We start from the raw sequence: 13546 nt of genomic DNA, 5'->3' as shown, positions 1-13546 counted from the left end.
TTTTGGGGGACGGCCTTGCGTTCATATCACTACACTCTTCTCCGTTCTCTCCTTCCTTTCCTTTTCGTTTTCTCCCCTCCCCTCTCTCTGCTCCCCTCCTCCTTCCCTCTCTCCGCAGTTTTTTTTCTCCTTCTCATTTTCATGCCATCTTACCATGAATTTTCGGTCCTTCCCACAATGCTCGGGGGCTGTTGCGAGCCAGTGTTTCCTGGGTGCAGGCTTGTGTTTTTGAATGTGCTGATCCTACAAAGCAGCCCCGCAGTACAGTGAGTCAGTAGGGGAGAAGGGAGAAAAAAATCAAACAAAATGGTGCTCGTGAGATCAATTACATGACGGAAAATGGGGGTTTAGGTCTAGCCTATATGCCGTGGTGGCGTATAGACTTTCATATCTCCACGCTCGCCAGCTGTTCTCCCATCTAATCTGTTTTGTTTTTGTTTTTTTCCCTCATTCTCATTACGAAAAAGCCAAAGCTGCTTTTAAATTGGCTTTTTTCCCCTCCACAGCTAATCCTTTAGCCGGTGTGTATGCACTCACACAAGTTTGTTTGCGTGTGTGATCTATGCGTTGTGAGCCTAAATTAGGCCAAGACATTGCCCTGCCCTGCCCTGCCGTGTGTGTGTGTGTGTGTGTGTGTGTGTGTGTGTGTGTGTGTGTGTGTGTGTGTGTGTGTGTGTGTGTGTGTGTGTGTGTGTGTGTGTGTGTGTGTGCGTGTGCGTGCGTGCGTGCGTGCGTGCGTGCGTGCTCATATGCTTATTCCCCTCTTAAAATAACCACATGCAGAGCATAGCAGAAATCCCCAGTGTGGGTCTGTGTACTTGTGCTGCTGTTTTTTCTTGAGCAGGGAGCTTGGTGGGGCTGCTACAGTACTACTGCTGCTGTCACTGGTGTGTTGACAGAGATTATAGCCCTTCATTCATAAAGGCAGGGGATTTCCTCACAAGAACTAGCACCACTTTCAATATAAGCACCTCAGGATGTGAGACGCACACACACGCGCACGCACACACATACACACACACACTTGACAGCATCATTGTTACAATAAGCCCTGCAGGATGCGAGACACACGAAAGCAAACACACACACGCCCACGCCAAAGATAACACACAGGCAGACACAGAGGCACACAGGCATGTACAGATGACACACTTGACAGCAATTTTAGGAAGATGACTTGAGTCCCGTGCAGTTGCCGTTTGTCGATTGAGCACTTTTCAGTGAAGGTCGAGTGCACCAACCATTGTCCTCTTGGCCCACACAGAGCACCATCATATCCCCGATCCCATTATAACACAAGCCCACACACTCATGCACTGACAGTAGGCGGTGGGCCAACTAGGGCAGGGCAGTGCTGGAGGGGCGGTGAGGGAGGCTGGATATTTGGCTCCATCAGAGTACAGCAGCCAAGCAAGTGGTTGGATCTGTTGCTAGTCTCTGTCTCTCTCTCTCTCTCTCTCTCTCTCTCTCTCTCTCTCTCTCTCTCTCTAAGGAAGGAACTGACTATCAGCTTATCATTACTAAGGTGTCACAATAAAGTGGTTGGTCACCGTGCAGCGATCAGAGCTTTGTATTTGGAGGGTTGCCAGTTTGAACCCTGTTTGGGAGAAGGTCAGTGTGTGGAGGATGTGAGGCACACTCTCCTGTCCATCAACTACTGCCTGTCAGTGCCCTTAATCAAGGTACTTTTACCCTCAACCTCCCCATTACAGTTGACCTACATGCTGTAGTAAAATCCCCCCTTAAAGTGGGATGAAACCTTAGACTGATATTGCAGTTTTTCTGGTTAAAGGGGAATTTTGGACCACGGTTTTCTTACCTTTTCTATGATGTTATGATATCTTAGGATGAATGGTACTGTAGAAATATTTCATAACTCCATCCCGGGTCCGCCACAGCTTAAAACGTGCACCAATATAGGCCTTGCGTTAGGTCGCGTATTTTAATAGCTTTTTTTTGTTTTTATTTGGTGAGATCTGATGTTCATAGTGACAGAACACAATGCAAAAAAAACAAAAAACGGAAGTGTCGATAGACGAGATTGAAATCTCGAGATTGAAATCTCGTCTAGCGAGACTTCCGTTTTTTTTTTGCGGTTGCATTGTGTTCTGTCACTATGAACGTCAGTTCTAAAAAAAAAACAACAACAAAAAAAGCTATTAAAATACGTGATCTAGCGCAAGGCCTATTGGCGCACGTTTTAAGCTGTGGCGGACCCGGGATGGAGTTATGACATTCTTCTACTGTACCATTCATCCTAAGATATCATAACATCATAGAAAAGGTAAGTAAACCGTGGTCCAAAACTCCCCTTTAAGGTTAAAAACAGCAGGGTACAAAATATGGCAGGCAATACAGATGCAGCTAATCAAATTAATAAGGGGTGTGTTACATTTTTGACTTTGACTTTGACATCTTGATTGTGCATTGACAATACTGTTGGTTACCGTATGCTTGCACATGGGCAAACCCTTGGCTCTGGGCACACCTAAATCGAAAACACCCATTGTTAATTTGATTAGCTGCAGCTGCGTTTCTCACTAGCCTGCCATGATTTAATCTTCCTTAAAGCTGAGCTTACTGTTCGACTTGAGCATGATTCTGATTTTTTTTTCACCATCGGGCGTCATTTATCGTGCAGTATACAGGGCTTTGCAAGGACCGATTTACTGCTCCTGATCGGCCGCTGGGTGTTCGTATGAATTTCTGACATGTCTGAAAATGTCGTTGCTCGTAGTCATGCTCTCGCACAGTTGAAGCAGAGCTGCAAGTCGAATCCCTGATTTCGACCAGGGTCTTTTTTTTCCTCCTTACTGCACCTGCGTGAAGTAGCAAATGGAAGTTTTTAAAGCCATGTTCACTACACACTAGGGCTGTGAATCGTCTGCTATCTCACGATTCAATTTGATTCCTGGGGTCACGATTCGATTAAAAATAGATCTTTTTGATTCAAAACGATTTAAAAAAAACGATTTTCATGAAAAAAATATTCCCAATCAGTTTAATCCAAATTATTATATTGTTTTCATCTTGACTTTAACAACCAAGTGTAACCTAGTGTGAATCTATTTTGAATCGTTGATAATAAGAATTCTTACATTTTTTCCAACACCCCTACTACACACCCACAGACAATATGTGCATGCGTGTGAAAATGCAGACTGTATTTACAACCACAAAATGCACGCAAGCCTGAACCAAAGTGATATCTTCTGCCTATCTCTCCTCCGTTCCATTCAACACCGTGCACCGAGCACATTACCTGTGGACCGCAGAAAGGTTTTGAAAGGTGTCTGTCTGAGGAATATAGGACACCGTCTCTTCCGTTGACAGCTTGAGACAGAAACGTCCAATCTGATTGTATTAAATGACGGTACACTCACCAATTGCACTTCTACCGGCAGCTTGGACAGTTATCCTCTTTGTCTCTGTAAAGACTTTGCTTCACAAACATCCACCGCAACTTTCTGCCAATAAACTCTGTGAAGCCATGATTGTCTATTGATTCATCATCGCCAGGCATGAGTGAAGATGTTTGGGGAGCGCTGGTTTTAAATCACTCGACTTCCTGCATACAGTATGTGCATTTACAAAACGGGTGTGCTCCCCAAAAACAACTTCACTCACACCTGGTGATAAGGAATAGAGAATCGTTGCTTTGCGGAGTTAATTGACGGAAGGTTGTTCATAACGTGACGGCGGTGGATTTTTGCCTTTACAGACACAAAGAGGACAGCTGTCCAAGCTGTCTGTAGAGGTGCAATCGGTGAGTATCGTTCGTTTAATAGCCTACAATCAGATTGGACTTTTCTGTCTCACGCTGTCGATGGACTGAAGAATTTATAGTCTCGCGTGGCCAGACTGTTGCCTCCCACAATTTTCAAATGTTTCCGGTCATACAGTCTGGAGCAACGGAAGCTCTGATCAGGGGGGAAATATTAAGCGGACGTGAAGCCTCCTCCCCACTTCCGTTTCGTCTTTACAGTCACGCAAATGTATCCTAATATAAATCTAAATCATCTAACCATATATAGCTTGCTGCTTAGCAGAAATGGAAATTAAAAAATAAAATGCAAAGATATTTAAAAACATATTTTTGTGAACGGAAATGACGAAAGGATGACCGCTTCCTGCCTCGGATTTCGGGATCTGTAGTTCCAGACTTTACTGTATATAGCATTCGGAGTGTGTTGTATTAGTTGTAATAGTTGTCTGGCTGCACAAGACTAAGGAATATATAAACAAATATGAGAGAAAAAGGTTACGTAGGGAATCATTATTTTTGTGTTGATTCCATTTGCTCCTGCCTCCTCCCGTGGAGCTTCAAATTAATCTTTATTGACAACTGCCAACAGCCAAGAACAGACATCAGGGGCCCACAAGGGACATTCAATGTGAGCAGTCAGGTTATAGTGATTACAGCTTTATGATCTGACCGTACAGTCTACAGTGTGAGCAGTGCACATACATTGTGAGCTTTGGCTTTACATTGTGGACTATTTACTCTAGTTACTAGTAATAAATTGCTGTCGGTCAGAAACCTCCAGAAGTCTCCATATTCTAACTTTTTTTATTTTTTTTCGTAAATTAATGCCCTACTTGCTCATACTGCAGTTTTAGACATGAGGTTTCCACCCGACAGAGACGATTTCCAAAATTGCAGTGTATGCCCAACTTTGCTATTGTGAAGGGAGGGGGCAGCGAGCATATACGCATGCTTAGTAACTCTTTCTTGGTTAAATACATTGAAAAGATGGAGATGGATTAAGTTACACAACGCAAAGAAGCATGTCGCTTGCAGACCCAATTCTGTGGGTGTGTTTCGAAGGCAGCCCTTGATTTAAAGCATTGGTATCCTCCCTGTCATTTGAGTAAGTGTGTGTGTGTGTGTGTGTGTGTGTGTGTGTGTGTGTGTGTGCGTGTGTATGCTGTCCAATAAAAAACGGTGTGTATGTGTGTGAGTTAGTGCTGGAGGCTGTAAAGCCTGGGTGGGCCCTGTGTGTGCAAAGATGAACGGAATAAGGACAGGAGGAGAGAGGCTGTAAACAGAACTGTGATGTGGCATGATCGCTTGTGTGTGTGTGTGCGTGCGATAGGATGTGAAATAAAGGTATGTGTGTGTAAATGTGGGGGGGGGGGTAGGGGAGGTAAATGAAGTACTTACTGTATGTGTGTGTGGGTGGGTGTGTGCATAATATAATGTATGGGAGTGGTACAGACAGTGTGTATGGGTATGGGGGGAGATGTATGTATGTATGTACGGTATGTGTTTGATTAACGTGTGGGGATAGGCGAGCGAATGGGTGTGCACACACATGCCTCCATGTACAGTACATAATAGAAAACATGGGTAGTAGGAACAGAAAATCTGTTGTGTATGGAGATGATGGGGGAGATATCGTGTGTGTGTGTGTGTGTGTGTGTGTGTGTGATTGAATGTTGTCTATAGGGAGTGGCTGGAGAAAGCGTGCGTGCGTGCGTGTGTATTTGATTGTGCATGTAGCACATAGTGTACTTCAGTCCTCATCGCCTAACGAACACATCCCAGCACGGCAGCCTGCCTGTCTCTCTCACAGCCTCCACGCTCAGGCACACACAGAGAGAGCCGCCCGGCCGTGTGATGATGTTCTCTCAGCTCCTCGACTTCACGCCGCACAACTCTTCCTTTCACGGCTTGAGTTTTATGTTGTTTTTTTCTCCTTCCGCCTTACGGCAGACGCATAGGGAATTAATCATTAACACCGTAGCTGCAGGAAACGGCTTCAACCTTGTTGTTTTGTGCCGTTAGCAGCTAGCAAAGTCGCCGTGACACACGGCTACAGTATACTGTCAGCTACACACTGCGTGTGTGTGTGTGTGAGTGTATGTGTGTGTATGAATGAATCAGCTCCATAATGTAGGCATAATGGCTGCTAGACACACTTCTATTTTCCTTCCCTCGCAGTCAGTTGGCACACGCTCGTGGCGTCAGCTGTCGCGCTCAAACAGCATTATTCACAGGAAGTGATGTCACAGACTCTGACGCCCCCACACTGCCAGATTCACTCCCGGGGGGTGGGGGGGGCAAGGTTGCCCAGCAACCCCAGAGTGTGCAGCGTGTAATGTGATCAGGAAGGGGGACGGGACACCAGCAGAGGGGGAGGAGCTATAGCGGTAGCAGGTTGTCTTATGCTCCCCACGGTGGAGGAGGACTAGGGTACATGTCCCACACATACACACAGTACAGTAGAGAGAGCATGTGTTGCTTTTCTCTCTTTCTCACACAAGCATAACATCTGACCCATGGCATGCCTTGTCTCTCTTTAATCATAAATGTTTCTACACATACACACACACTTACATTTTCACCTTACCTATGCCATACATTCAAGCATCTCCCTTTATCTTTCTCATTCTCACTTAACTCTCTCACATATGTGTGCCCATTCTCTCTCGCTCTCTCTCTCTCTCTCTCGCTCTCTCTCTCTCTCTCTCTCTCTCTCTCTCTCTCTCTCTCTCTCTCTCTCTCTCTCTCTCTCTCTCTCTCTCTCTCTCTCTCTCTCTTATTAATAGCATGGCACTAGGTTCTGGCAACAGATATTGGCTGTATGATACTGTATCCTTCCATTTACAAATGAGTACAGAAACATGTCTGCAGATTTTAAGCTGAAAGACACAAAATCTGCCGGAATCGCAGCACTGTAAATGCATTTTCTAATAAGTAGTCCTATTCAAGGCTAACAATGTTTGCTTTATTTCATTTTAAAAAGTCTGGAGTAGACGACCCACAATTGCCCATCCGTAACTGACCTAATATGTATTACTGCTTCACAAGGAGATACTCAGTCTCCCCTCACTTAGCCTCGTTCCCAGCCTTTTCTCATCTCCGAGGAGAAAAGTCTGTAGGGTGGGAATTTCCATCGCAAGTACTTTCCCCGGAAACTGTATTTTTCGACCAATCACAGCGCGTTTCGATCACACGAGAATGTAAACGGATCTGTAAAGAAGCCTCAACGTAACTTCCTTGGGCTGTGCTTCCGTGCCAAATTCCAGTACTTCCCGTTTTTAGACACTCAACAAACAGGCTAGGTCTCGCCCAGCGTGCCCCTCACTCATCGACTAACTGTTGATGACTGTCGTTTTTTCCCAGATCCCTTTCCCACACTTTGTCACATTGTGACAAAGTGGAGTACCGTTTGGAGCTGGAGTACCGTTTGAGGTTGCTCATGCCTCAGCAGGTTACTTAACCTTCTAGTGCCTTGGTTCTCAAAGTGGGGTCCGGGGACCCCCAGGGTTCCTTGGTGGGGTACCAGGGGGTCCCCAGCAAAATTTGTTAAAATAGTGTCACAATCATTTGAACCACTTTAACCATATTTTATAGTTTGGCTATTCAAAAATAGCAGATCTACAAGCTTATAGCGCGTCACCGAGTGCCGCACTATGAGCTTGTAGATCTGCTATTTTAGAAAAATCATGAAAATCCTTTTAAGCGAACATTTGTAACTCAAATATTTGCTTCTGTGGGTCCCTGGAACAAAATATTTTGAGATATACATACATATACATCATCATTTCGGGGGTCCTTGACATGAAAAAGTTTGAGAACCACTGTCCTAGTGCTCCACTGAGACGCAGGAGGGTTTGGTCCTCTGTTGTCAGAAAAGCTCCCTTCTCCTGCAACCTCTCTTCTCAGCCTGTTATTGTAATGACAAGCAGTGTGACACACCGGTGAACTCCATGAATAAGGCTGGAAGGTTGTGACTGACTGACAGTGTGACTGAGTTCTTGTTGTCCTAGTCTAGTTTTATTTTTCTCTTTTTTTCGGACTGCGCCTATGTAGATCTGCTATTTTTGAGAGCCACTGTTCTTAATCCTAAGACTTACATTGATATGTATATAGCTGAAATCTGAAATGACACAGATGCTTTTCCCGACTTTAATGGGTTAAACCCTATATATATATACTTGTTGACCGGGGTCACCCAGGACTCTGTACCATGTCCTCTGCTTTTTCAGCAAAAAATAGTCGATCTACAAGCTCACAACGTGTCGCAGTGTGAGCTTGTAGATCTGCAGTTTTAGCCGAATATTCCCCACCAAAATAGGTTCAGACCACTAAAAGCTAGGGTTCATGTGGTTAAAATGCCCTGTTTATCTACTCCTCCCCTAAATCTCATTATCGGATACTATAACGTCATTAGCCCGATATGCGCGTCGATCAATGTCTTCCAATGAGGTGCACACTATGAAGCAAACCTCTCTGCTTTCCATCCACTGAACTACATTATTACATGGCTGATGCAGAGCTGTAGCTTCATACTGCATACAATGCCTTGCGAAAGTATTCTCCCCCTTCACTTTTTCCACATTTTGTTATGTTACAGCCTTATTCCAAAATGGATTAAATAAAATAAAAACATCAACATTCTCCACACTATACCCCATGTTTTTTTTTTTTTTTTTTTCAAATGTTAAAAAAAATATTAAATGACAAAATCACATGTGCATAAGTATTCACGCCCTTTGCTATGACAGGACCAGTGGTTCTCAAACTTATTCATGTCAGGGACCCCCAAATTGATATGTATTTGGCCGCGGACCCCCATCTGAAAATGTTTTGTGCTAGAAGATTTGTGTAAAAAAAAAATCAGAAATAGTAGATGTACAAGCACTGCAAGCTTGTAGATCTGCTATTTTTTAATAGCCAACTTAGAAATGGATAAAGTGGTTAAAATGATTGTGGCGCTATACTGTATGAACTACTTTTTCTGGGGAGTGGGGACCCGCTGGAACCACTGGGGGTCCCCGCACCACACTTTGAGAACCTATGCTGTAGACTCTAATGCATACAATGTGAGCATGTGAGGTTAAGGGCTGGTACCGTCACGGTACTTTTCCTGTCCATAAATGCGGATAATACTGTATGTACGTGGCGGGCCAAAATTTGCATCCCTGTCGGAATCTGTTTCCACTTTGCGGGATCACGCTATGCCCACCCCACCCCACCCCACCCCATATTCCCCTGTGTTGTTGAGGGGTAAATGCTTTTATTTTTTAGCTCCAGAGGTTGATATAGTTTACTGTCTGATAATCTAAGACTTGCTGCAGTGGAGTCTCATGTTTTGACTACTTTATGTCTTTGTAAATTAGATCCGTGAGCAATTTGGCAAAACACCAGGTCTGTAATGATGTGAGCAATCATGTCATTCTGCCTGTCTGAGGTGGGCTGTTCTAGATGTGAGAAAATGTCAATTCTGATCAATCTAGAGTTTCTTTATTGTTTAGTAATATGTATGGTGTTGCTTTGGTTATTTTTTTTATTTTTGGGCAGGGGGGTATATGAATTGGAAATAGAATAGAATAGGATTCCTAGGTGGATCAACTTAATGGTAAACTGACCACTTAGCGTTTCCCAACGCTACAGATGTATTTTAAAGCATGGAATGAAATACTCAATATTGAGAATACTTAAAATGTTCTTGGTTTCATTGTACCTTTTGACAAAGAAATTAACCAATGACTAAAATGATATTCAGTGGTCCATGAATATGATAAAACCATGGTTATAATTATATTGCCCTTCACTAATGACCACATGGGAGAACTCTGACTCAGGGCCAGCGTTGCCATGTCTGCTTATTATAAGTGACTTTTGGCTTGTTTTTCCGTATAGTTGCTTGTAAATATTTGTAGTTGCGGGTCCGCCTAAATATTTGTCCACCAACCACCCCATCTAAAAATATGTTGTGCCAGGGACGGGCCCCCTACCAGATTTGTGATGTTAAAATGTTTCCAAAAAATATTCAAAATGTGTCCCTTTTTGTTTTCTTTTGAAAATAGCTGGGACTTGGGATGTTGGGATGTTAAAAATAGGATGTGTCACTTTTTTAAATAGCAAGCTCACAACGCGTCGCGATGCGACGCGTTGTGAGCTTGTAGATCGGCTCTTTTCAAATATCCGATGCATATAGGTTTAAAGTGCTCATGTGGCCTAGTCGCTTCTTTTTGGGGTTGTTTTCCCAGACCTGGTTGCTTATTTCTCCCTCAAAATCTGGCAACACTGCTCAGGGCCCTGTGTTGCATGATGTGATTCCACCAACTATGCCACATGTCCAGTCTCTCAACACTGCGCTGTCTACAATTGTGTGTAATTTAAAAAGTGGGTAGTATTCTCATTTGCAGTTTTCTCATTTGGACGACGCACTTTGCGGCTGTGTGTGCATCCTTTATATTATATGAATGCAGCAACAGGCAAATGAGCACACAGGGATGTTTTGCGGAGCTTTGTAATGGAAAGTGCTCAGCTCGCGTCTGGGTGAGGGATTTGGGAGTGTGACAGATTCATTTACCATCTCTGTAGCAATTGTTGTTACCAAAACACAAAATGACTATAATTCTGGTGTGTATTTTTGTCCTATTTTGAATTGAAGAATTACCCACTGTTGTTTTTAGGTTAGTGTTGTTGCACTTAGTACTTAATTGAAACCTGTTTTGAAAGCCTGTGGTTTAATTTAAACACTATGCGTGTCAGTAAAAAAAAATACTGTTTTAGACATAGGCCGACATGGTTTTCTTCTGACAGCATTGCTAGACGTGTGAGACACGTCTCTGTCTTTTCTTTCTTTCTTCTTTTTATTTTCTTCAACATTTGCCTTTGCCAGATGGTTCACATGTGACAAATAGAGTGTGATGAGATTTACCTTTTTTCATGTCATGTTGTCATGATGAACAGTTGGACGCAGTACACACACACACACGTTGTTGTAACATGCAGGCCCATGTATACTGTACACACGCACCTATTATATCAATTCAACAGCTCATATCTGGCCTGTCTTGGAGGTGATTCATTGGTAGGAGAGAGGGCCTTGAGTTGGGGGACGTCACATTCAGAACTGTACTGTTTCCTCCCCCAGCCCGTCTGATGGCTTATTTATTCATTCACATCACTATTAAAACTACTCCTGTTTTGGAAAAAATATGTTATTCAGATAAGATCATACATTACAAATAGGAGCATACATTACAAATGTTGGTCTCGTTCACTATATTTGGTTATTACCTAAGCCTAATGCTCGATTCTCTGTTTTATACTTCTTTCTCTTTTTGTCCTTTCTCTCTCTCTGTGACACACACACACACAGACAGACAGACAGACAGACAGACAGACAGACAGACAGACAGACAGACAGACAGACAGATGGTAAATACACATATTTGGCTAAGATGCATGGTAGCACACTATACACTGTAATGCTACTGCTACATTTACTGGTTGGTATTAGCTAGCTTAGCATGATCTTTAAAAAGCATAAGCACTAATTACTGGAAACACAATTAGAGTACTTACTGTAGCTATATGTAATGATGTGACGTCCTGTGGCCTGTAAGAACTTTGTAGTTTTGCTCTATATCATCGTTTAGTTTGCATCATCCTTTTTGGTACTCATCTGTATCTTATGTTTTATAATATATATCATTTAGTTTTAAGACCTGGCTCAAACTGCTGATTTTATTGCACACAAAAATATGGCTTTGAATTGATTTAAATTCATAACTGCAACCAAATCTTCTCAGTAGACGACAATGATTTGTATCAAAGAACAAAATGGCGGTGTAGTTCCACAAGCACGGTGCTTGTGCAAATGTTGGACAAAAAGACATTGCTCCTTTGGCAGCGGCAGTAGTGTATTTTCCAATGTGAAAACAAGACTATTAGAGCTGAAACATTCTCTTGCCTTTTTAACCCATTAAGACCGGGACCGTCATTTTCAGATTTCTTTGGCTTTAAAGCTTGTAGATCTGCTATTTATTTTGAAAAATCATGAAAATATGTGCAAATCTTTGAATATATATATTTTTAAAGTGAACATTTGTAACTCAAATCTTTGCTTCTGGGGATTCTACAAACGTCTTCTAAAACAGTTTTTTTAAACACTTATGATGCTGTAATATCAGTGGTGCTCAAATGTTTTCATATCAAGGACCCCCAAAATGATATGTATTTGGCCGTAGACCCTCATCTCAAAATATGTTGTTCCAGGGACCCCCAGAAACACAGATTGGAGTTAAAAATGTTCGCTTTAAAACATATATATATTTTTTTCTAAAAATAGCAGATCTACAAGCTCGGAGTGCCGCGCTGTGAGCTTGTATATCTGCTATTTCTGAATAGCCAAAGAAATCTTAAAATGACACAGATGCGTTCCCGGTCTTAATGGGTTAAATGGGGCTTGTGAAGGCAGCGCTGCACACAGCGTGCTCTCCCTAGGTCATTTATTTTGCACAACAAGGACAATATTTATATTATTACTCATAAATTATTCAGCACGGGCTCCACGGTTTCTATGGTGAGAAGAGAGGAAGAGAAGAGTCCTTATTTTCTGCAGTTTATTCTAGCTAGTACTCAAAGGTTACTATGCAGCTCCAATATATATCATTGCTGTCGGGCAGAGAAACCTCTTATCTCCATAAATTATTGCCCTACTTGATCATACTACAGCGTCACACGAAAGCATCAAAAGTAGCAGATCCACAAGCTCGCAACGTGAGCTTGTAGATCAGCTATTTTTTATGCTTTTGAATTTGAATCCTGAAAAGTAACAGTTTTGGACTTAAGAGGTTTTCACCCAACAGAGACGTTATATGTATAATATAATTTTTCTACCCTGCACTTTACTGTCTGACTTTGTGACACGAAGACTGGCTAAATATGACATGTGAAGAAGAGGTTTACATGGATTCTGAATATACTGTTTATGGTTGTAATATTATATGATTGGTTATGAAGTCCAAAAGCATAATTTCCATATACAGCTCAAACTCCATCGGGGCATAATAATTATAATTTCGCTGTCAGGAAGAAAAACCTTGTAATGTATGTCCAAAACCATTACTTTGTAGGAAATGGAACAAAATAAATAGCCTGTGTTCCAATGTATTCGGTGTAGTTATTATTTATCTATAAGCTCACTACTTGCAAACATTGTGAGCTTGTAGAATGGCTATTATTTTTGCTTCTTTTGTGTGATACCTAAGCGCGAGAGTCTTGTTAGACGAAGTAGGACATTAAAGGGATAGTTCAGCCCTAAAATGACTTTTTTTTCCTATCGATTAGTCACCCCATAGTGACTTGAATTCATGGATATTTTTTTGTTTTTGTCGCATTCCTAAGCCAATAATGTGATGACCGGCAGTGGTCTCTGCTGCATTTACAATAAATTAACTTTTAAAAAGAATCTTAAATTGTATTATTTGTTTTTTGTTTCTTTGCTCACATGTCATTTTAGCTTTATTATGTGTTGAGTACTGACATTTAATCATTTTGTATTTGCAACTGAAAGCTATGCTATGGCACCAGCTATTGGGGATCCTTAATAAAATCAAATCAAATCACGGTTCCGGTAGGAGACACAAAGAGTCTCCTTTGTGTCTCCTACCGGTCCGCTGGTCATCAATTATTGGCTTTGGATTCCGACAAAAACAAAACAAATATCCATGAATTCAAGTCTCCATGGGGTGACTAATTGATAGAAAAATGTACAAAAAACTCTTTAATGTACAAAAA

The 13546-nt window shown here is 42.1% G+C and overlaps 1 protein-coding gene across 6 annotated transcripts in view; it reads left to right on the top strand.

The window, feature by feature from the left end:
* The window catches only part of chd9 (chromodomain helicase DNA binding protein 9), a 162600-nt gene that overhangs the window by 66794 nt on the left and 82260 nt on the right, over positions 1-13546 (top strand). The window lies entirely within an intron of this gene.

This window comes from Gymnoscopelus braueri (assembly GCF_963280865.1).
Source record: "Gymnoscopelus braueri genome assembly, chromosome: 1".
In the NCBI taxonomy this organism is placed as follows: Eukaryota; Metazoa; Chordata; class Actinopteri; order Myctophiformes; family Myctophidae; genus Gymnoscopelus; species Gymnoscopelus braueri.
The sequence above is the reverse complement of the archived record's forward strand: the minus strand, read 5'-3'. Positions and strand labels throughout refer to the sequence as shown.